A 23,792-nucleotide genomic window follows, 5' to 3' on the forward strand; every position below is an offset into this window, starting at 1 on the left:
GCTCCAGCCAGAACATCTTTTCTCAGACCTCAGAACCCCCAGATTTCTCTCACAGCATGCTGCTAAATCAATTACTCTTCAGTATGTAAAAAAAAAGTCTTGAAATGTGGGCCCCAACAAACACCACGATAAGGCAGCTGGCGGTGCTAATCTTCTAACTTGGCTCCGTACTTCAATCATCCTTGTTGAAAACATGTTTATTATTCACCTCACCCTTTATCTCCCTTAGAGCTGAAGACATGTGAGGTGAAGACCCACTATCTCATCTGCATTTGTCAACTGCCTTCCCCCAAACTGGCATCAGGAGCAGAGTGGTGACTTCAGTAATCAGTTCTATCTTGAGCTGCACTCCTGCGCCCACAGGCTTACAGCTGGACTGCTGTAATATTTTCTTTGTGACCAGAGAGAGAGGGTGCTCTTTTAGGCAACAGTTAGGTGCGATTGTGCAAGGCAGAGCACAGACTGTGGAAACACAGAGCAGGGAAACAGGAACCTCACCCCAGCATCCCGCACAGCAATTCCAGTTAAATGCAGCTCTCCTATGCAGACTTCTGACCCATGCTAGGCTACTCTAGGTCTTTCCATAAAACAATTAATCATCTGAGGCAGTCTGGTCACTTCCCTGAGTCCCTTCCAGGAACATTCTCCTAGGATTTACAGCCTGGCAGTACCCAGGATGGTGATAAGGAAAGCAAAAGCAAAGTACTACTCGAACCTTCTCTCAGTCCCACTATGAAGGGCAGGGGGCAGGGGTAACAAACACTCAGCAGTAAAAGTCAGGCAAATAATGGTTAGCTACCTGCAACTCAGGCAGCTCTGAAATACAGCAGACACAAGTTTCTGAGGAAATAAAGCCCCTTGAGGGCTGTCAAAGAAGGCCCCTGAAAAATTTATATTTAAATTGTTAACATAGGAGCATATGGCACATAAAAGGAACAAGACAGATGGTTAGCAAAGTTCCTATTTCTCACATAGTTAAACCATAGAGGTCAACAAACTGCTTTATCTGTTTTTGTTGTTGTTGTTTTAGAGCGAGAGAGAGAGTATAAGCACCAGTGGAGAGGGGCACAGGGAGGGAGAGAGAGAATTCCAAGCAGACTCCATGCTTGGCAAGGGGCCCAATGTAGGGCTCGATCTCACAACTGTGAGGTCATGACCTGAGCTGAAATCAAGAGTCGGACACTTAACCAAATGAGCCACCCAGGCTCCCCAGCAAACTGCTTTAAGTCATTTATTTGGCCAGACTATAAAATTACTGGGAATTTCTCATTTGCAGATATGAAAATACCTACATAATAACTCTAAAGTATGGTAATCCACTCCTATTTACTTTGTGGCAGTGAGTGGATGGAGGTATTAGAAAGAAGGTACCAATGAAAGAAGGAATGATGTATTTATTGAGCATTTAACATACTGCTAAGAAACCAGAGAAAACCAGGGCTCAGGAAGGTTATACATCTTGCCCATGTCACACACTGAGCCAGGACTGTGTACTAAGCTGTCCCTCTATTCCACACTGACCAGCACAGCTGTCATTGGCAACTATGCAGCACAATCTCCAGGGAAAACCGTGAAGCTACTTGTGGGTGTGTGAAAACAAAACACCTTGGCTTGGGGTATGGAGCCCAGTGGAGTCCAGGTTAAAACATAACATAAGCAGCTGGATTAAGAAACACCAATTTTGGGGCACCGGGGTGGCTCTGTCAGTTGAGCGTCTGACTTCAGTTCAGGTCATGATCTCACAGATCATGAGTTTGAGCCCCGCATCAGGCTCACTGCTGTCAGCGCAGAGCCCACTTTGGATCCTCTGTCTTCCTCTCTCTCTGCCCCTCCCCAGCTCATGCTGTCTCTCTCTCTCTCAAAAATAAACATTAGGGGTGCCTGGGTGGCTCAGTCGGATAAGCGTCCGACTTCGGCTCAGGTCATGATCTCACGGTTCGTGAGTTCGAGCCCCGCATCGGGCTCTGTGCTGACAGCTCAGAACCTGGCTGCTTTGATTCTGTGTCTCCTTCTCTCTCTGCTGCTCTGTCTCTGGAGCTCTGTCTGTGTGTGTCTCTCTCTCTCTCTCTCAAAAATAAATAAACATTAAAAAATTTAAAAAAAAATAAATAAACATTAAAAAAAAGGAACATCAATCTTTGTGAAAATTCCAAATTAAGCAGATAAATCAGGAGTGAATTCCCATATTATAAGAGCAAATTAATTTCTCCAACAGATCTGCACCAATATTGAGAGATCATTAGCTTCTTCAATACCGGGTACAGGACAAAGGCACTTAGCACAGCCATGAACGACAGAGTCATGCATGACACAACTAGAAGGATCTTTTGAGTTCGTGTCCCGCTTGTTGTTGTTGTTGTTGTTGTTGTTGTTTTTCCCAAAAAAAGAAACTGAAGCCAAACAGGTCCAAAGACTGATTTAAAGCCATACAGTGAACAGGTGACACAGCCAGACCAGAAGCTAAGTCTCTAACTTCCACTATTCAAACCTAAAATTGAATCGAAAACTTGGGGAAAACATGGGAACCAGCAGACTGGATCACACTTAGACCAGCATCATTTACCAAAAGAAATCCCAGGAGAGATGTTATGAGAGGCTGTCCTGCTGTTGTAAAAGTTCAGATTAAGTAGATCACAGCTTTTTTTTCTTTTTGTGGACCTACCTTCCATTAGATAATCTACTTTTTGTTATCTCTTTGTATATCATACTTAACACTGCTGATTTAAACAATCAGGTCCACACACTTAACTTCTACATTGTAGGAACTATAGTACCATTTTGAACTAATCACTGAAATTGTCTCATCCAGTCCCAGGTAAGTTCGCACTGCTCTCTTTGCTCATGTTACTCCAGGAAATTTATCCTCACTATTGCTCAGCCACTTTCATTCATCTCTAAATGGCTTTCTATCATGTTCCCTTCAGTGCTACATTCAAGCCTTCTCCCCATTTCTTCAGACCCCCAACTGTTCTCTGCTGCCACCCACTCCCTCCCAGCTGATGACCTGGTTTCCACTCTAATGACGCTGAGGTCATTCAGCTAAGGCTTCCTCAACTTCCTCCTCCTCCTGTCAAAACTGCTCCATCTTTGGGTGCCTTGGTGGCTCAGTCAGTTGAGCATATGACTTTGGCTCAGGTCATGATCTCACGGTCCAAGAATTCAGGCTCCGCATCGGTCTCTGTGCTGACAGCTCAGAGCCTGTCTCTGTCCCTCACCCATTCATAATGTCTCTGTCTCTCTCTTAAAAATAAATATTTTGAAAAAATTTTTAAAAAACCTGCCCCATCTTGTCACTTTTTTCTCTTTCCACCTTCCTCCCAGAGGAAGATGCAGCTTGCTTCCTTCACAGGCTAAGTCCTCCAGCCATAATAACCTTCTACCCACTTCCACAACTGCATCTCCAGTCTTCCTCTCTGCTGGCTTTGTGTGCAGTGCATACACTCGGTTCACCCTCATCCTTAATTACAACAAACCCAAACAAGGCAACTTGGACCTACTCAAACCTCCTACCTTTCCAGCTCTCCTTCCTCTGCCTCCCTGCTGCATTTTCAAAGGCAGAGTCGAATCATCAACTTGCTCCTCCGTCAACTTGCTCCTTAAGCTTTTTCCACTTAGCTTCCTCTCTCAGCACCCAGACTTTCAGAGGTCTCCAGTGGTTTCCTTGTCACATATGGAGTCCTCATTTCTTTAAACTCCCTGCAGCATTTGACTCTGCTGACTTACCTGGGTTTCTTGAAACTGTTCTATGACTCTCAGGGCACTGACCACACTGGTTTTCCTTCCCTACTTAACTGCTTCTTTGCTGACTCCTCTTCTTCCCCAGACCCCCCAAAAAAGACATTCTCCAAATCACGCTTCTCTTTTTTAATCCACTCCTAATGGATTCCTACTGGGGAATCCGTTCCTGTTGCTAAGGGGGACTTAGCTGTCACTACTGTACAGATATGCCACAAGTCTCTACCTCTAGCCCTAGCAATGCTCCTGATATTTCCAACTTCCTGCTGGATGGTTTCAGCTGACTTAATCATTACACATCAAAATCTGGGGTTCTCAAATGAATCTATTTTTATTCCATCTCAGATGATTCTTTTCGATTTTCCTATTTCTTCTTCTAAGACACTCAGACTCTTAAGCTTTTAGGGTAATTTCTGGCTCTTATATTTGTCTTATTCTCACAGTGAATCAGTTCCAAAGTCTATTGATTTTACATTTAAAAGCATGTCTAATCATGTCTATCTCCACTGCCTTAACCCAGACCCTCACCCCCACTTTTCTGGGCCACTGTAACAGGTTTCTGTGCCTCCAGACTCTCTTTCCATTCACGTTAAATAAACACTAAATCTTCGCTGAAGCACAGCACTAATTACAGAGTTCTCTCATCTTCTTCAGTGGTCCTCAATCTACCTTCTGAGTCAGCTCTTACTTTCCCTGCACGTACCTTATGCCTCAGCCATCTAGACCACTCACTGCTATCTCATCTTGTTTCTTTTTTCATATTGTTTCCTGCTTTGAAGGCCACCTCCCATTTCTGAATGTTCAGATCCTATTCAACTTTCGGTGCGCAACTCAAAGGCACTTTTGTGAGGCTTTCCCCAGTCCTTTCTCTCAACATTTACTTGTACCTATCAAATGCCACTTACATACTTACATTTCTCTCATTTTTAACTAGTGTGTCTATCTTATCTCTAATAAACTGGAAGCTCCTTAAAGTGTGAATTCTTGTCAGCATTTAGTACTTAATGGGGATTTAATAAATGTTTGCCGAGTGACTCATCTAATTACCTGTTTTATGAGGTACCTACCTGAATACACCTTCCTTAGTAGTTTCAGATTTGGTGAAGAAACCTATATTCACTTTATATATACATGGTACAGTAAGAGCAGGAAGTCCTGGGTTTGACAACTTGTTCTGCCACTTAGCTATGTGGACTTTAAGTAAAATATTTAATCTCTCATAGCCTCAGTTACCCTATCAGTAAATTATGGTGTAGTGCCTGCAGATTAAAGTGCTGAAAAAGTATTTAGAACCCCTAGCACAGTTTCATATACTTAGCATAGGGACAATATTTTCCAAAGCTGGGCCACAATATAACCTATCCCACATGCTCTTCTTAAAATGTGACACTGACACTCTTTCCACTGAATACTGGGGTCTGTGTACCCTCCCTTTGAACCCAGGCAAAGCTCAGTGACTGCCTCAACCAAGAGAATATGGTGAAAGTGACACTATGTGGCCTCTGGGGATATGTCATAAAAATGCCATGCACTTTTACCTTATTTCCTTGAAATAGGAGCTCTTGGAACACAGTTGCCACGCTGTGAGGTAGGTAAGGTCAAATGGAGAGGCCACGTGTGGGTGTTTCAGCCAACAGCCTCAACTGAGATCCAGCTGATGGCCACCATCGACCCCAAGACATGTGAGTGAGGAAACTTCCCAGATGACTCCAGCCCCAACTCCAGCTAACTGCAATAGCTTGAGATACCCCGTGCAAAAACTGCCTGGTGGTGGGGCACCTGGCTGGCTCAGTCGGTAGAGCATACAACTCTTGATCTCAGGGTCGTGAGTTTGAGCCTCACCTTGTGCATAGTTTACTTTTTTTGAGGGAGAGAGAAAGAGAGGGATGGGGGGAAGGAACAGTGGGGAGAGAGAGAGAGGGATGGAGGGAAGGAGAGGGAGGGAGAGGGAGGGAGGGAAGGAGGGAGGAGGAGGGAGGGGGAAGGGGGGAGAGGGGGAGAGGGGGGGAGAGAGAGAGGGGGGAGAGAGAGAGGGAGGGGGGAGAGAGAGAGGGAGGGGGGAGAGAGAGAGGGAGGGGGGAGAGAGAGAGGGAGGGGGGAGAGAGAGAGGGAGGGGGGAGAGAGAGAGGGAGGGGGGAGAGAGAGAGGGAGGGGGGAGAGAGAGAGGGAGGGGGGAGAGAGAGAGGGAGGGGGGAGAGAGAGAGGGAGGGGGGAGAGAGAGAGGGAGGGGGGAGAGAGAGAGGGAGGGGGGAGAGAGAGAGGGAGGGGGAGAGAGAGAGGGAGGGGGGGAGAGAGAGAGGGAGGGGGGAGAGAGAGAGAGGGAGGGGGGAGAGAGAGAGGGGGGGGAGAGAGAGAGAGAGAGAGAGAGAGAGAGAGAGAGAATATGAATCTTCAGCAGGCTCCACGCCCAGCTTGGAGCCCAGCATGGGGCTTGATCGCACAACCATGAGGTCATGACCTAAGCTGAAATCAAGAGTCACGCACTTAACCACTGAGCCACCCAGGTGCCCCAGAGTTTACTTAAAAACAACAACAAAAAAAAAATTGCCTAGTGGAGCCCAGTCAACTCCTGAGCAAGAGATAATAAAAATAATTGTTTTTTTGAGCCACTAAATTCTGGAGTGACTATTACACAGCAATAGATAAACTAAAAATCTGGTGCCCAACACATCCAGCTATTATTGACACAATGCCACTGTAAATCTCAGTCTCCTCCCACCCCTTTTTCAAACTGACAGACCTCATCTTTTTACTTTAACCTCACACGGCAGGCATCATCCTTTCATTTAATATAATGAGTGCTTACTATGGGTCAGACCCCATTTTAGACTCTAGGAGATAACAGTGAACAAAACAGAATCCCTGCCTTATGAAGCTTTCAGTCTAGTCAGATAGAAAGAGGGCCAAATGAATCCATAATGTCAAATAACAATTGTTAATGTAATTTAATAAATTACATTGTAATTTAATAAATTACATAGTAATTTATATACAATGTTAGGTAGCAATAAGGGTGATCTTTCATGCTTATTATTTGTCCTTTTCTAGAAATTAAAGGAATCTATTATTCTACCACAAAAACACAAAGTATTCAGAACCATCTCAGTTTAAAATAAAATAAAGGATGTAATATTATTTTGTTTTGTTTCCAAAACATTTCCGAACAATGCCTCACACATTTGTTGGTCTTTCTGGCCACAGTGGCCAAGTGGAAAATCTATAAATTCTAGGTCCCTTCATTAGGTCATAACCATTCATTTTATCAAAGTAATTTGGAATTTTTTATTGTGTCAGTGAGCTTCCAGATTTACCTTTTAAATTTTGTATAATAAATTAATATAATATTTTAGTTTGTGCTTTCTAGTTCTTAAATGCAATATCTTGTGTTGTTAAAATACTTGTGCTTTTCCTAATGGCTTACATCGATTAGTAAAATTTTCCTGTAACTTTTTCCTGAGCACTTGGTTCTTCTTAATATGGATGAATATAATGTGCTTATATTATGTGAATTAATGTGAAAAGAAAATATAACTTACAAAAATAAAAGCTGCAACTTTTAAAGAATATACATATTTATAAAATACACATGCATTCTGCAACATACATCTATTTTAAAAAATGAACTTTAATTCACTTCCAAAGTTTACTATCCTGTTTATTTGCCTATAGCATTTTCTAAATTTTTTTTAGTGTTTATTTATTTTTGAGAGACAGAGAAAGAGAGACAGAGCATGAGCAGGGAAGGGGCAGAGAGAGAGGGAGACACAGAATCTGAAGCAGGCTTCAGACTCCGAACTGTCAGCACAGAGCCTGATGTGGGACTCAAACTTACGAGCCACAAGATCATGACCTGAGCCGAAGTCAGACGCTTAACTGACTGAGCCACCCAGGCTCCCCTATAGCATTTTCTACCTATTCTTGAATCACAAAACAAAAATAAACCACACACACCAAAAAAAACCCCACTCACACAAATCCACTAATATTTTTTTCTGGTTATAAAAGTCATAGATACTCACTGTGGAAAAACTGGAAAATTTACAATTAATGAATGAATAATGAAATGAATGCCCAGGAGTGCCTGGCTGGCTTAGTTGGAAGAGCATGTGACTCCTGATCTTGGGGTTGTAAGTTCAAGCCCCAAGTTGGGTGTAGAAATTACTAAAAAATAAGTATATAAACTTAAGAAAAAAAAGAAATGAATGCCCAAATGTTTACTGATTACTTTTGAGTAATGAGGATAAATGTAATTATTTAATCTCTCTCTCTTCCTTCCTTCCTTCCTTCCTCCCTCCCTCCCTCCCTCCCTCCCTCCCTCCCTCCCTCCCTCCTTTCTTTCTTTCTTTCTTTCTTTCTTTCTTTCTTTCTTTCTTTCTTTCTTTCTTTCTTTCTTTCTTTCTTTCTTTCTTTCTTTCTTTCTTTTTTCCTGCAGAGGGAGAGAGAGTGAGAGCACATGAAGAGAGAAGCACAGAGCCAGAGGGGCAGAGTGAGAGAGAGAATCCCAAGCAGGCTCCACACTGAGCATTGAGCCTGACATGGAGCTCGATCCCAAGACCCAAGCTGAAACCAAGAATCAGATGCTCAACCAACTGAGCCACCCAGGCGTCCCACAGCACTGGGATTTGTAGTTAGGCCTCTTGTTTATGGGATTACAATTTCATTGACCAGGCAAATATACACACATGAAATGGTAAACAAGACAAGGCCAGTTAAAAATAAGAGAACATGGGGCGCCTGGGTGGCGCAGTCGGTTAAGCGTCCGACTTCAGCCAGGTCACGATCTCGCGGTCCGCGAGTTCGAGCCCCGCGTCGGGCTCTGGCCTGATGGCTCAGAGCCTGGAGCCTGTTTCCGATTCTGTGTCTCCCTCTCTCTCTGCCCCTCCCCCGTTCATGCTCTGTCTCTCTCTGTCCCAAAAATAAATAAACGTTGGAAAAAAAAAAATTAAAAAAAAAAAAAAAATAAGAGAACAAACTACAAATATTATCGAAGTTCAAAGAAATAAAGAGATAAATACAGGTAGATATGGAACAGCCTTCATAAAGGAGACACATATTTATTTATTGACTTAATAATTCATTGAGGGACATGAATACATTGTGCTAGGCTCTATAAGGGCCTGACCTAAGCAAGATTTAGGGGCACTACAGTTTAATAAGAAGATTAACTGTCAACCACCACCTTCACCCTATTTCTGTCATTAATGAGTTGTATGACATTGGGATCTCTAGTCCTTGTGAAGGGGATGATCTCAGACTTCTAGTCTTAAAGTGCTATGATACAAAGAAAAGAGGAAACGAAAAAGGCACCAGAGAATAAGGAAAGCAACTAACTGAAAAGATCCAAAGTTGACAGAATGAGCTATGTTCCTAGAATACAAAGCAGAATGAATGGTGATTTTGCATGGAGGAAATATTCATACATTCAATATATATTTATTGAGTGCCTATTATGTGCCAGGCACCATGCTACAATGGATAAGGATACTATAGTGCTCAAAACAGATAAAAATCCTTTGTTTTTAGAATCTGGCATTCTAGAGGGGAAACAAGTAATTAAAAAAAATAAATAAGAAACTATATTGTGGGGCACCTGGATGGCTCAACTGGTTGAGCGTCCGACTTTGGCTCAAGTTCTGATTTAACAGTTTGTGAGTTCAAGCCCCACACTGGGCTCTGTGCTGACAGCTCTGAGCCTGGAGCCTGCTTCGGATTCTGTTTCCCTCTCTCTCTGCCCTTCCCCTGCTCATGCTCTCTCTCAAAAATAAATAAACATGAAAAAAATTAGAAAATAATTTCCTTAGGGGTACCTAGGTGGCTCAGTTGGTTAAATATCTGATTCTTGATTTTGGCTCAGGTCATGATCTCATGATTGGTGATTTCAAGCCCCATGTTGGGCTCTGTGCTGACAGCATGGAGCCTGATTGAGATTCCCTCTTTCTCTCTCTCTCTGTCCCTCCCCCGCTCATGCTCTCTCGCTCTCTCAAAATAAAAAACTTAAAAACTTAAAAAAAAAAAAGAATTTTCTCATAATTGCAGAGAACTTTATAGGTCATTTAGTACAACCCATTAGATTATGATACCCCTATTACTCCTCCCAAATGAGCAACTTGTCTTGGCTTGAACTATTTTAATTTTTTTTCATTTACTTACTTATTTATTTATTTATTTAAAGTAAGCTCTAAGTCCAATGTGTGGCTTGAACTCATGACCCTGGGATCAAGAGTTGCATGTTGTACCAACTGAGCCAGTCAGGTGCCCCGGCTTGAACAATGTTAGTGCCTTGATCCACCTCCAGAGACCAGACAGCCCATCCATCCTCAAATAGCTCTTTTAGACTCTAATAGCACAGAAATCTGTTTCCTAGTAATGTCTAGTCTTTATTCCTTTTTAGGGACACTTTGTTTTTTTTTTTTTTTCAACGTTTATTTATTTTTGGGACAGAGAGAGACAGAGCATGAACAGGGGAGGGGCAGAGAGAGAGAGGGAGACACAGAATCGGAAACAGGCTCCAGGCTCCGGGCCATCAGCCCAGAGCCCGACGCGGGGCTCGAACCCACGGACCACGAGATCGTGACCTGGCTGAAGTCGGACGCTCAACCGACTGCGCCACCCAGGTGCCCCAGGGACACTTTGTACACTACATGCTTCAGATATTTGAAGACAGTCTTCAAGTCTTCTCTCAGATTTCTCTTCTCTTCAGGTTAAAGTTAACCAGTTGTTTTAACTCTTTTCTAAGTGACATGGTCTTATGCTTTGTAATGGTAAGTTAAGGGAGTCTCAACTGCAAGCCAGAAAAACTGACTTTGGGTAACTTACATTATGTAACATAAGATTTATTGGAAGGATAGGAGGTAGAGCACAGAACTGAGGAAAAGCTAAAGACTCAGGTCTTTGGGAACAAATACAGAGCAGTTCCAGTATCCACATATTAGGAATTAATCCATGGTTGTGATGAAGGAAGCTTGTCACTGTGTCACTCAACCTAACATTCAAATGAAAAGAGGAATACATCTATTTGCCTAACATCTATTGGCCTAACCTGGGTCACGTACCCACCTACTAGGTCAGGGATGGACTGTTTCCTCAAAGCAAAACTGAGCTGCTATTCCCTGAAAAACCTACACTGGATGCTGGGCAGGCTGAAACAACTTATGTTCACTAAATTCTCTCAAAATGTGATACCTCAAATCCAACGTAAGAATCCAGGTGTAGAGGCGGAGGAAAGCCAAGGTATAGCCCCCCACACTTGCTGTATGACCTTGCGCAAGTGACTGAACTCTGCCTCAGTTCCTATCTGTAAGAAGGTGGTGGTCACAACAACACTTTGTTGTACCTGCAGCAACCAAATAAGAAAATGTATGTGAAACACTTTATAAACTCAAAGCTAACTACAGTAGCCAACACCTGCTGACTGCCTATCAGAGTCACATTGCACAGATTATTTTATTACATAGATTATTATTTTTATTTATTTACATAGATTATTTCAAAACAACCCTATGAAGTAGAAGATTATGAGCACGAACTCTGGAGTCTGACTACCCAGGTTCAAATCCTGACTCCATCACTTATTTCTGAGACCTTGAACAAGTTACTTAGCTTGTGATTGTTTCCTCACCTTAAGTGGGCGTAATTCTAACAATTGTGATTATGAAGACCAAGGTAATATAAGTAAAACTCTTAGAACTGTGCTGAGTATATAATAAACACCCAACAAATATTAGCTGTTACTATGGTGGTGGCAGTAGTAGGTATCCCAATTTTACAAATGAGCAAAATGAGGCATTGGGAAGTTACATCACTTGTGTTAAGTTTTTCAAAGTTTAACGTGGAAGAGCAGAATTTGAACTTCATTGTAAGTGTTCCTAACTACTATACTCCATACACTTTGAAAGTGGAGGGGGAAAAAAAGTAGTATTTGGACTTTAACCCTAACTTCAAGTCACACAAATTAAGGATATTTACAAACGAAACTCAAACACAAGAAGAAGGAAATGAACTGTTGATACACGTCTTTAGAATGTTAGCTAGAAGGCTAATCAGATCTCTAGAGAAGACCAGGAATATTCATATTATTTTGTTAAGGAAGAAAAGTCTCTTACCTCTATTGGAAATCAGCCCCTTACCAAGGGTAAGCCTTCTGATTAGTGCTTTCAATATAATTTTTTTTTTTTTTGCTTTTTTAAATATTTTGTTCTTAAGTAACCTCTATATCTAACATGGGGCTCGAACTTACAACCCCGAGATAAAGAGTCACATGTCCCACCGACTGAGCCAGCCAGGCGCCCCTCAATCTCATTTCTAATGTTTATTTATTTATTGAGAGAGAGAGAGAGAGAGAGAGAGAGAGCGCGCACACGCGTGCGCGCAAGGGAGCACATGAGCAGGGGAGGGGCAGAGTTGGGGCGGGGACAGAGGATCCGAAGCGGCCTCTATGCTGACAGCAGAGAGCCCGATGCGGGGCTTGAACTCACAAATCATGTGATCATGACCTGAGCCGAAGTCGGATGCTTAACTGAGTCACCCAGGTGTCCCCTGAATCTCATTTCTAATGTTACTCTTATTGACAAAGTTACTTAATAATGCCAAAGAAGTTAACTTCTCCAAAACAATTCACATTAGCAGAGAAAAAACTATACATACCAAACCTGCATCACACTTAGAAAAAGTAGGAATGTGTTTATAACCGAGAGAGGCATAATGTTAGAAGATGCAGTTAACTGTGTCCACCAAAAAAATAAACAAACATTTCTCATTTATGAATTAAGACCATCAATGAGGCTAAATGTTCAAAAAGGAGAGATAATTATATGGATACTATCCAAACAATGGTGTCTTCAAAATCAGTTCCTAAGCCACACTAAAAGTAAGCTTTGTTATCTGTCATACCGTACTACTCAGAGTACTACCGTGTTCTGAATACCACATCCGATGAAGTATTCATTCAACAGATACTTAGTGATTACCTAGGGGGGAGTGGTGAAAAAGACAGAGGCCCTACTCTCATGGAGCTTACACTGTAGGCAGGTATTACAAAAAAGAAATTGAGGCTCAGTTCCCAGACTGTCAGACTCTATTTCGACTGTATCATCTCTCACTGGCAAGATACAGCTTCTCCTAAAAGTCTACACCTAATCATGCAGTCCTGACAGCATGGAACAATTTAGAGTTTCTCTCTGGTGGCAGTCCAGAGTCACTTTCTCAGTGAAGTATTCTTCCCCCAACTCCCAAGAGCAAAGATTGCTTGGTCAGTAGTTTAACACATCATGTTGACATGTATACAATTCTTTTTCTTCCCTCATTAGTCCCTAACTCCCTCAGGGCAAGAACCATGTCTTAATCTCTTTATATGTCTAGAAGATGGTGGAGCAGATACTCAATAAATAGCTGAGTGGAGCTCATGAAAACATTTCAACAGAGTAGACAGTGGGAGCCAGACTGCAATGAACCAAGGAGTCCAAGGAAATGACGGGCATAGTGTTTGCCCTTCAAGAACAAGCCCAGAAAGGAAAAGAGAAATGGAAGTAGTTCAAAGAAGAAATGTGATCACAGGAAGGTTTTATATTTTTTTAAGAATAAGCAAGATTTGAACTTATTTTTTTTGTAAGGTAGTAGAGCACAATTAGAAAGAGCAGATGGGGCACCTGGGTGGCTCAGTGGGTTGGGTTTCTGACTTTGGCTCAGGTAATGATCTCACGGTTCGTGGGTTCAAGCCCCACATCAGGCTCTGTGCTGACAGCACAGAGCCTGGAGCCTGCTTCCGATTCTGTGTCTCCCTCTCTCTGCCCCTCCCCGACTCGTGCTCTCTCAAAAATGAATAAACATTAAAAAAAATAAAAAATAAAATAAAAAGAGCAGAGATGGCAGAGTCAGATAGGCTTGAATGTGAATCTGTTACTTACAACGTCTATAGGCAAATCACTTAACCTCTGTACTTCAACTTGACATACATAAAAAGAGAATGGGGGCACCCGGGTGTCTCAGTTGGTTAAGCAACCAACTTCAGCTCAGGTCATGATCTCATAGTTCATGAGTTGGAGCCTTGCATCAGGCTCTGTGCTGAACACACAGCACCTGCTTGGAATTTCTCTCACCTCTCTGCCTCTCCACGGCTTGCGCTCTCTCTCTCTCTGCCTCTCCACGGCTTGCGCTCTCTCTCTCTCAAAAAATAAATAAACGTTTACAAGAAAAGAAATTTTTTAAAAAGAGAGAATGATAATACCTACACCTCACTGTGACAATTACAGCACTTGGCAAACAGAAGAAATCCAATAAATGGTATTGATGATTATTATTGTATGCAGAAAGAAGCCTGGTCTCTGATGTTCTAAACCTTCTTGCATAGCTTGTGCTTCAGTCCGGATTTCCTATCTCAGTCTATGTGTTCTATGTGATGGCTCAGCCAGTTGAGCGTCCGACACTTGATTTCGGCTCAGGTCATGATCACGGTTCATGGGTTGGAGCCCTGGGTCAAGCTCTGCGCTGGTGGCATGGAACCTGCTTGGGATTCTCTCTATCTCTCTCTCTCTCTCTCTCTCTCTCTCTCTCCCCCCCCACTCACATGCAAGCATGCACACACACTCTCTCTCAAAATAAATAAATAAGTAAACATTTTTTAAAATATGTATGATGGCAAGGAAACAAGATCCTTACTTCTTTGTGTACCACCCTCTGTGCTATTCCACTTCCTTGTGACAGTCTGCATGAGCTCATGAATGGCTGCTGTGGAAAATTACTGATGTCACCAGCTGAGGAAATAGACACAATCTGGAGAACAAGCCAATGAAACTGATGTTAAATCATCAAATGTACAAGATTCTGGGCTCCTGCCAAAACTCATTGAGCACTAAGAAGAGAGAAACTGAAAACACAAACACACAGGACATTGTTTAACTTCCTAAGCCAACAAGGTGTTCCCGGCATCCACCCCAGGCACAGATAGATGGCTGTATGATAAAAGGGATGGTTTCTCCAGAGTTCCTGTCTCAATATTTCACCCTAATGTCAGATTCCTTTCTGTCAGGTGCTATTCCAGTTCACCAACTTTTCCGTCAACCTGACAAGTTTCCAAATTCACAAGATTAGTATGCTTTTTGAAAATCTTTTTTTTTAATTATTATTATTATTTTTTTTAACGTTTATTTATTTTTGAGACAGAGAGAGACAGAGCATGAACGGGGGAGGGTCAGAGAGAGAGGAAGACACAGAATCTGAAACAGGCTCCAGGCTCTGAGCTGTCAGCACAGAGCCCGACGCGGGGCTCGAACTCACGGACCGCGAGATCATGACCTGAGCCGAAGTCGGCTGTTTAACCGACTGAGCCACCCAGGCGCCCCTGAAAATCTTTAAGTATTGTTCACAGCCTTTTAAAGTTGATGCTCTGGTGCTTGACGCAGCAGCACATATACTAACCGAAGTTAATGCTCCGCTCACGTTCACCTGTTACTCGTATCGGATCAACAGAAACACCTCACCCCCCTCCCCTCTCAACCAGATCACACATCTCCATGCTTAAAAAGGGACACAGGGAAGAAGACTCAAGTGCAGGCTACTGTGACAATTTTAGTGATGTTGAGGCTACATCTACCCGGGATTACTGGAAGACAAGAAAGATACTGACCTCCATTCAAAATCAATTACAAATTAATCATGGAGAACAGAAATAAATATAGAAAACAAAGACGATATAACTACCGATTGGAGTTCGGAGAAAACTGGAAGATAGGGAAAAGAAGATGAGGAAGAAAAGAAGTAGGAAATATATGTGTATCAACAAACTTAATCACAAACATACTCACAAAAGCTACAAGTAATCAAGTCAAGGTTGAAAACTCAGTTTTTGTGAATCTGGGTCTCATTAGGAACTTGAATTTACCAAGAAAGAATAAGAAAGAAGGGTAAAGAATACTCCAGGGCACCTCCAATAACCCACCAAAAAGCCAGTAACCCACCACGGATTTCACTTGCAGCAGAAGATACTGGAAAATAAGGCAGTCACCTGTCACAGAAAAAAAACTTTAGAACACCTTTTTTCCCCTCCATATAAATAGCATCCTGGTTCATTAAACTAAGTACAATTCTCGGAATTCCGATCCTAACCACGCTGGGTGATCCTGGCTAATACATGCCTCAGTTTCCCCAATGTTAAAATACAAACACATGACGGTGTGTAACGAGTCTCAGCCTCGATCTGAGCCTGTGTCCTGACCCCGGACCTGAATCTTCGACGGAAAGTCACAAGTTCAAGCCAAGGAAGAGGTGGCAGTTTAAATGTGCCCAAGGCAGCTTTAAAAAAAAAAAAAAAAGAAAAAAAGAAGGGTTCCCGGGCTGAGTTGCGGTTTCTGCTGAGGGGGATGTATACGGGCTCGAGCCTCCACGGCACCGAGGCTCTGGCGCCGGCGGCCCTGTTCCCGCTGGCGGGGCTCGGAGGCCGCCCCCGCCCAGAGGAGGGACGCGAGGGCGCAGCTGTTCGGGGTCCGAGCCCAGCCGCCGCCCCGCAGGCCCGGCACCCGCACCGCGAGAGCCCGCGCCCAGAGCCCCCATCCAACGCGGGCACCTGCGAGGTCCGGCCCCGACGCTCTCCCCGGCCTCGGCCAGTCCTTCTCCCCTCGTCGGCCCCGTCTGCCTGTCAGTCCGTCCGTCAGTCGGTCTGTCCACAGTCGCCCCCGCACCCTCACCGTGGGGGGGCAGGTGTGCGCGCCGGGCCCCGCAGACACAGCGAGTCTCCGCCGACCTCTCCCTCCGCACTCACCTGCGCGGCGCGGGATGTCCAGCTGTCCAGCCGCCGCCAGTCGCCGCCACCTCAGTGCCAACGCGGGTCAGGCTCGCGTCTCCGCGGCTCTGCAGCTAGGACCCAGTCAGCGCTCGGCGGCGCCACCGCGCACGCGCACTGGGCCGAGTCGAAGGGGTTGGGGGGGGTGCGCGGGCCGCGGGGCATGGTGGGGGCTGTAGTCGTCTGGGTCGGCTGGGCTGTGGCGGAGCTGGGGTCCGCGCGCTCACCGACCCAGCACGCGAGCCTCCTTTCCGAGCCGAGCTCTGGTTCCCCGGCGGGCTGGGGCACAGACGACCTTAGAAGCCCATTTTAAGCTCAGCGATACCCACTGGCCTTCCGTCCGCACTGCAGTCCGAGGCGCTCAGGGCAACATGAAGTGGACCAGCAGTCGGGATGCGGGATAGGGGCGGCTGGACGCTGGAGAGGAGCGGCCCTTACTTGATGTCCGTTTTCTAAATATTTAACAGCCTTCTTCACAAGTGTACAGAACCAGCCCTAGACCAGCCTGATCCATCTTACACAATTCACAAGCCCTGGAAAGAGCCACAAATTGGAACAAATTTGGTTGAGGCCATGCCAGAGAAATTCACTCTCCGGGGATATATAATGCAGCGGGTGTAGTCAGAAGCCTGCGTTTGAGTCACTCAACAACGCTAACACTTAGCTCATCCATAAGATGAGAATGTGAATTTATGGTTATGAGAACTAGATGCTGTTGGAGGAAATGTTAAAGCACAGTACAAATGAACAGTCCAGGAGGGTAGCAGGCCCACCTCCATTTGATACCCAGGTCCTAGCAGACATCAGATTCTATCCTGAAACAAACAATAGTATTTCAGAAATAGTATTCCTAGAAATTTCACCCTACTCTGAAGAGATAAATTTCGTTTTAGAGCAGCTTATTAACCTACACATGGGTGACTAATGGTGTTCCAAGGGGGTGATGCTTGGGTCGATGGATGGAACCATAGGTGAAATCTACACGCACTACAAGCCAGTCTCAGTCCTGACCTCACTGTATTATGCTCACTTTGCAAAGCAATTTCATGTTACTTACAACATCCCTGTGAAAGCTGGATGAATTTCACCATTTGAATTTTACATAGTACCTGGTCAAACTAGTAAGTTGCAGAGCTCTGAACCCAGTTTCTGGGGCCAAATTCACTATCCTTCCCAACCACACCACTCTTTCAAATTCTGCTTTCTTAAACCAACTAAACTAAACCCTCTGAAACCCATTGCCTTAGAGCAATGGATTCCAGACTTTTTGGTTGTGGTAACATATCATGTCACAACTCGCAAGGGTTATATTTCGTAAGTGCTGACAGCGCAGGGCCTGACTCGGGGCTCGATCTCATGAAACACAAGATCCTGACCTGAACCAAAATTAAGAGTTCGATGCTTAACCAACTGAGCCACCCAGGTGCCCTGAAAAAATGCCACTTTATTAAAAGCTTCCTAGAATGCCACTCAAGGCAAAGCCCTTCTCAATTTGTGCCACAGGAAGGGTGGATGGAGCCAGGTGTATTGAAGAAATTTGGCCAAGCACCGAGCCGGTGAGAAAAACAGCATCTGTGTCACGCTGAAGGGTAGATTACAAGATGATAAAAACAAAGGAAGTAGTGTGGATTTGTTGAAGTTACATCCCAAGAGCACCTTTTCTCAGTGGTGCTTGATGAACTTTAGGTGTGTTCAAATGTTAAACTGTATATGTCCCATTATTGAGGAGCCATTCAGCACTTTGTGTAGTTCTGCTTCCTATACTGGAACCAAAGCTCCAGGAGGGCAGACTGGCTTGTCCACTACTGTATTCCCAGGACATAGCAGGGCACTGAAAAAAATGTGTTAAATTATGAAATCTGGATCAGAAACAAAATATTGTTTAAATACTTATTTCCTCCAAGTTATTACCAAAGAAATGCTTTCTAAATGTGAAGTATGATTTGACTCTTTTCTTTCTTGGAAGAAATGAGGGGTACCTGAGAGGCTCAGTTGATTAAGTGACTGACTCTTGATCTTGGCTCAGGTCTTGATCTCAGGGTCCCAAGTTCAAAGCCCTGTGCTGGGCTCCCTGCTGAGCATGGAAACCACTTAAAAAATAAAATGAGCAACTTAGCTGTTTAAGGAACTATGGAATGAATCCCTTTGAGATCTGTTCATTATGTTTGCATTTCTGCTTTATGTATATTTTATTTTTTTAAAGATTTTACTTTTAACTAATCTCTCCCTCCAACGTGGGGCTCAAACTCACAACCCGGAAATCAAGAGTCACATGCTCCACCGACTGAGCCAGCCAGGTGCCCCTACTTTATGTATTTTAAATACATTTGGCGTGTGCTCTCGCAACCAGCACTATCCTAATTATAACTTTTTAAAGTTTGAAGCTAAATTACTAGTTAACAATTAGCATTTAAAGCCATGGTTTTAGACTTCTCAGGAAGTTAGAGCCACCCAGTGAAAGGCTGCATCATTCGTGGATGGAAACGAACTCGAGGCATTCCTGGTCTCTGTTTCCCTCCTGATCTCACATGTGGCCTCTTGAAACCACTATTCTGCTGGACCTTATTTCTTAGCAACCCCCTGTGGGGATTAGGGACAAAGGGGTCTGCAGTAGTTTGCAAGGATCTCTTCAAACTCTTTCCACTCCAGCTTGGCCTGGGATGTTACCTAATCACAGTTTCTGGACCACTATACAAGAGGAGGGCCCAGTAAAAGTAACTGAACATGCAATACCAAGTAAGGCATTGGAATCCGAACGGGCAGGTCATATATGGTTTTGTAAGGCCAAAGGGCATTGTTCATGAGCAGAGAGTGCCTCTTGTTTTCATCCACCCAAAAACCCGCATTTCATTTGACCTTTTGTCCCAAGTATTTTCCTATAGATCATCATGTCCTCTGAAGTGCTCATCTTGAAATCTGGGCCAGAAATGCAGATCAGTTTCTTCCTGAGTTTGGACTTTTCATGAAGGTAAAAATTACCACCCATACTCACCACTTACTCCATTTTCCCCAGAAATTTGGCCTCTAAGAATTTCTCTGTACACAGAGAATTTTCTCTGCACTTAATGAAGAATAAAGTCACACCAGATCCAGAATGGAAAACCAAATTCTGCCTTGACTCCTAGTTTTGTTCCAGATCAGCTAAATTAGAGCTAAATTTTGTGTCAGTTAGACCACATCTCTGATAAAGAACATACCTTATATGTATATGAATTCCAGTACTTAAAAAGTGTTATAATGACTTAATGTAATTTGTCCTAGATGGGATCCTGGGACAAAAAAAGGAATTAGCTAAAAACTAAGGACTTTATTTGATGGAGGGCCTGGGTGGCTCAGTTGGTTGAGCGTCCAACTCTTGATTTCGGTTCAGGTCATGATTTCATGGTTTATGGGTTAAAGCCCTGTGTTGAGCTCAGTACTGACAGCGCAGAGCCTGCTTGGGATTCTCTCTCTCCCTCTCTCCCTCCTCTGCTCTCTCTCTCTCAAAATAAATAAAAATTAAAAACAAAAACAAGTGAAAAAACTAAGGACTTTATTTGATAATGTATCGATATTGGTTAATTGTGCCATACTAATGTAAGATGTGAATAAGGGACATCAAGTATGGGGTATATGGGAATTCTGTACCATCTTTGCAATCTAAAACTATTCTAAAATTTAGCTTAAATAAAAATTGCATTAAAAACTTGAAAAAATACACAAGAACTGAAAGAAAATAAAAACTACCTTAAATTCATTATCCAAGAAACCACACATTATTTCATTATATAGCTTTCCAGGCTTTTTTTTTTTTTTTTTCTTCCAACTTTTTACTTTCTTTCAAGTAAGCTGTATGCTCAATGTGGGGCTTGAACTCGTGGTCCTGGAATCAAGAGTCATATGCTTCATCAACGGAGTCAGCCAGGTGTCCCAACTTCATTTATTTATATGCTTATTTATTTTGAGAGAGAGAGGGTGTGCGAGCAAGTAGGGGAAAGATGGTGGGGGGGGGGGTGGGGAGTAGGAGAGAATCCCAAGCAGGCTCCATGTTTAGCATGGAGCCTGACTCGGAGCTCAATCTTACGACTGTGAGATCACAGCCTGAGCTGAAATAATGAGTTTGACACCCAACCAACCCAGCCACCCAGGCGCTCCCTTATTTTTTATGCTGGCTCATTCCTCATTCTTTGGTTGGTTCAAGTTCAGCATGTACTCTCTTCCATGGCAGGCACACCAAACCAACAGCATCCTCCTTAAAATTTAGCCTGCTCCCTGACTGGTTGGCGAACTCTCTCCCAGGCTCAAAAATGAAAATGGTGCTTCCTGAGTACCTTAGGTCAGATCCTATGCTATGCAATTTCAGTCAGCTAGTCCTCACATCTATCCGGGATTTACATCACCATTCTGGAGGCACCTAACCTCTGTGCTTCTACTTAAGGACAGGAAGCTCTCCTGGTTATCAAATGAAATCTACCATCAGCCAGGGGAAGAGAGCAGTACCTAGGTGTCTGACTGCAGCTGAACAGAAGCTGGTTATCCCACAGTCTGCCCAGATCCTGATTTTTGGATAGTTCAGACCCTGGAGTTTAGATCACTGGTTAACTGAATTCAATCTAATCTTCAAGAAGGCATGAGTGTTCTCTTCTTAGCCAACCTGCAGCCCACCCAAATGCCCTTAATTAAAATGTTAAACGGGGAAGCCTGGCTGCTCAGTCAGTGGAGCATATGACGCTTGATCTTGGGAGTGGTAAGTTCAAGCCCTATGTTGGGTGTAAAGATTACTTTAAAAAAATTAATTAAAGGGGCGCCTGGGTGGCGCAGTCGGTTAAGCGGCCGATTTCAGCCAGGTCACGATCTCGCGGTCCGTGAGTTCGAGCCCCGCATCAGGCTCTGGGTTGATGGCTCAGAGCCTGGAGCCTGTTTCCGATTCTGTGTCTCCCTCTCTCTCTGCCCCTCCCCCGTTCATGCTCTGTCTCTCTCTGTCCAAAAAATAAATAAACGTTGAAAAAAAAAATTAATAAAAAAAAAAATTAATTAAAAAATAAAGTCTTTAAAAAATGTCAAATGGGCAGGACACCTGGCTGGCTCAGTACGTTGAGCTTCCGACTCTTCATTTTGGTTCAGGTCACAATCTCAGGGTCATGGGATCAAGCTCCGTGTCCAGCTGTGCTGAGCGTGGAGCCTTAAGATTCTCTCTCCTTCTGCCCCTCTCCCCTGTTTGCACACTCTCTGAAAGAAAAAAACCAAAACCCACCCAAATAACCCAGGAAGAAAAACCAGACAAACCACCAATTATTAGAGATCAGAAGTCTGTCATCACAAGACCGCCATTTATTTTTCAGGAGGAAATGTATTTATTTTTAAATTTTTTTTTTTCAACGTTTATTTATTTTGGGGACAGAGAGAGACAGAGCATGAACAGGGGAGGGGCAGAGAGAGAGGGAGACACAGAATCGGAAACAGGCTCCAGGCTCCGAGCCATCAGCCCAGAGCCCGACGCGGGGCTCGAACTCACGGACCGCGAGATCGTGACCTGGCTGAAGTCGGACGCTTAACCGACTGCGCCACCCAGGCGCCCCGGAAATGTATTTATTTTTAAATGTTTATTTATTTTTGAGGTGGAGGGGAGGGGCAGAGGGTAGGAGAGAATCTCACGCAGGCTCCATGCTGTCAGCTCAGAGCCTAGAACCTGCTTCAGATTCTGTGCCTCCCTCTCTCCCTGCCCCTTCCCTGCTCACACAGTCTCTCTCTCCCTCAAAATAAACATTAAAACAATTTTAATTAAAAAAAAAATTCATGGTATCCAGTATCCCCAGTATGTCTGGTGTATAACATAAATAAGTTCTCAGACTACAGATACATTGATAGGAGCTGCTTTCTCTTTGGTGGTCCATACTAGAGAAGTAGATAGAATGCCTGATCAGAGCCCAATGAGTTAACTCCTTTTACCAGACCTAGCAGTTTCAAACATCCCAAGATTCACACAGGAGGAATAATAAACTTTCTACAAGAATTGAGATGTCCTATGGTTCCACGCTTTCCAAGACTGCTTGCTACATTGAACGTATTTAGAATTTGGTTTCAAGGATTGTCTCCTATTCTGCAACAGGTTGGGCTCTTTACTCCCGACTACCTTTGATTGTACATGGTCAGAGCCGACTCAGCCTCTTTTCTCTTGCAACATTCCGGTTCCTGACAACTAGGTAGTCTGGCTTCTGACTGAGCTGAAGGGGCGGGGTGAGAATCACTCACTCACAGTCGCTTCAATCCTGGGCCCAAACTGGCCTCAAACTCTCAACAATGCCTATGTGTTTCAATGGTGTCTCTTGGGGCAACAAATACCTAAGTCACTCTTCCTCCTCACAGAGGTATTTGAAGCACTGACAAACTTTCTCCCACAGGATTGAGTGCTCAGACATTCCTTCACCCTCAAAGTCTTCTTTGGAGGTTGGCTCTCAAGTTTCTCTCTGTTCCTCAGACTGGGTTTCCACAACTGAACATAATGCCACGTGGTGGAACCGTAAGACTACAGTGGCTTTTCTGGACACTATACTACTACTAACACATCCTAAATGATCTCACTGGCAACCACTTCTGGTTCATACTGAGTTTAAGCTTAACTGACATGTATCTTAGTTTTTTCTTCTTAGTTTTCACCATATCATTTCAGTCTATTCAGGTTGGATAAAATCTTAGTTATCTTACCAAATGCATGTATTGATTAATTGTCCTGGTTTTGTGTTGTTTGAAAATCTGATAAATACACTTTCTTCATTTTCATCTACACTCAATGTGTAGAATGAGACAGGGCTAAGGATAGAGGCCTGTGGACTAATACCAGTGCTCTCCTTCCAGGTGGGGGGACAGTCCTAACGCTCCTTTTTTGGCTAAGGCTGGTTCAATCACCTATCAAACTGTGTAACCAGGATTAAAGATTGTCAAATGTCCTGATGAAATCAATAGACCCAATTAGCATTTCCCTGATATATAAACCTTATCATGAGCTCAAATACAACTTGAGCAGAGTAAGCTTGAGAATGTCCTAGAACTCCAGATTTCATTACTTATTCTGGCCAAACCAAGCTGGATGCCAAAAGTATCTAACCATACTGAATCAGAGTCCATGGTGAATCACAGTCCAGGTTATTTTGCTAGACACAGATGAAATTTACCTTCAGAAGAGTGGAACAGGAATTTGCTGACTCCCTCACAATCACGTGAGCATGTAAAACAACTTAGACTAGTTAGATGATGTGCCTGAAAGAACTATGAACAACTACAGGTTGTGTTGCTGTAGAAAACAGAG

General features: G+C 43.6%; 1 protein-coding gene across 4 annotated transcripts in view; it reads right to left on the bottom strand.

The window, feature by feature from the left end:
• Positions 1-16,640, bottom strand: part of SGSM3 (small G protein signaling modulator 3) — a 51,436-nt gene extending 34,796 nt beyond the window's left edge. For 3 of the 4 annotated variants that reach the window (XM_086712193.1, XM_086712192.1, XM_025926379.2), the window contains exon 1: positions 16,487-16,640. The gene's annotated coding sequence lies outside the window, so the exon portion shown is untranslated. The remainder of the gene's footprint in view (positions 1-16,486) is intronic. The other variant, XM_086712191.1, reaches the window with a different exon arrangement.
• Positions 16,641-23,792: the final 7,152 nt, after the last annotated feature.

Source organism: Puma concolor, chromosome B4 (genome assembly GCF_028749965.1).
Source record: "Puma concolor isolate L17-30 chromosome B4, mPumCon1.1.hap2, whole genome shotgun sequence".
Classification (NCBI taxonomy): domain Eukaryota; kingdom Metazoa; phylum Chordata; class Mammalia; order Carnivora; family Felidae; genus Puma; species Puma concolor.